Source organism: Frankliniella occidentalis, unplaced genomic scaffold (assembly GCF_000697945.3).
Source record: "Frankliniella occidentalis isolate FOCC.00 unplaced genomic scaffold, Focc_3.1 Scaffold1796, whole genome shotgun sequence".
Classification (NCBI taxonomy): domain Eukaryota; kingdom Metazoa; phylum Arthropoda; class Insecta; order Thysanoptera; family Thripidae; genus Frankliniella; species Frankliniella occidentalis.
This window is the reverse complement of record NW_026268895.1, coordinates 8,345-9,904: the sequence shown is the minus strand read 5'-3', so window position 1 is coordinate 9,904 and position 1,560 is coordinate 8,345.

Here is a 1,560-nt window from a genome sequence, read left to right as displayed (position 1 = left end):
CCCCCCCCCCCTTTCCCCTTCCCACTTACATAAGTGCGGCCGGGGAGCGCCGCTTTCCACAAACACGCAGCGAGCTTTACCCCCTTCACCGTCTCGCCGAGTTTAAGGATCGCTCCACCCGGTAAAACGTGTTTGTTCTCAGCCTTCAGCGGCGCCGGCGCTTCAAACCAAATTTCGCGGGAAATGAAACTGAAATTCCTCCTCTTCGCAGAACCCACAACGTTCGCCATCACCGGGTGTGATACAGTTTCACCGCGAATAGAGACGAGCTGCATAGAGCGCAACGGCGCTAGCTCACTTACGGCTTTGGATGAGAGACAGTTTATGTGACAGGCAGGAGGGTTATGGCGCTGCTGCACTGGTGTGTCCAAACGCTTGCAAACGAGTCCCATTCGCGATCAACACCTCGAGAGTGGGATGGAGGGGAAAGAGGGGAGGGGGTGGGGGGGGGGGGGGGGGGGGGGGGGGGGGGGGGGGGGGGGGGGGGGGGGGGGGGGGGGGGAGTAGAGACCCACCGGCCTGTGCATTGCTCATTCAGGTCCGACCAACCGCGCGCCTCGAGGAACGCTGACGACCGCGTCTTTCTTTTTTTCTTCTTTCCCACCTCACCTTCATCTTTTTTTTTCTACAAACAGATTACAGACGTGCCCCCTCCTAAAACTGCGAGGAAACGTCGTGGGGCAGGTCGCGGGACGCTATACATCACACTCCGCGAGTAAGTGGCTCAAAATTGCGCCCATTTCCTCTTTTTTCCCCCTCTTTGAGCCAGCTCTCTCTCTCTCTCTCTCTCTCTCTCCCCTAGTCCCGCTTGGCTCCCGCTCTGTATTGTTCTCACGTGGGAGAAACGAAGCCATTTTTATAGCGCTAGGCGTGTCCGATAACTCATGCAGGTGCTGCTCGGTCATTTTGTGAGAAATTATGAGCGGTCCTCGAGAAGGATTCGCCGTTTTCCTTTAAAAGGGCGACGCACAGCAACGGGGCGGAACTTGCAAATACGGGTCCGGTAGAGGAAGGAAGAAACACGACTGTTAGGGCTTGGGCGACACACCCGCATTCCACACGTAAACCTATTGGTGCACTGCATAGCGGGTTCAGATCCGCACCGAAATCGAGGGCACGGGACATCAGCACACCTTTTCATAATTTCAATACTAGCCTCCAATCCAACTGAAAAAAAAAATGTTATGTATTTTTAGAGAACTCTCATAAAAATAAAACTATCTCTAAAAGTTAAATAGAACAACTAGCATCTGTAGTTTCTGTGGACTTTATAGTCCAGAGGACTTCGAGGTCCTCGCATACGGCTGCTTGCATAGCAGTAGGGCAAGAGCGCTGCTTTGCTGGTGATGAAGACGGATCAGTCGAAAGCGGGGCCCCGGGCCGAGTGCCGAGTGTTGTGCCGGGAGTACACAAGCCTCTTTGCGCGCTTGGCCGGCGTGTCGGCGGGTCGGGACGCACCGGCTGCTAACGAGAAACATCCTTTTTGAGGAACGAGAGCCTCTTGAAGCAGTAGTCACGCGCCGACGACCCCAGTACCCCTAACACCCCCGCCCCCTCCCC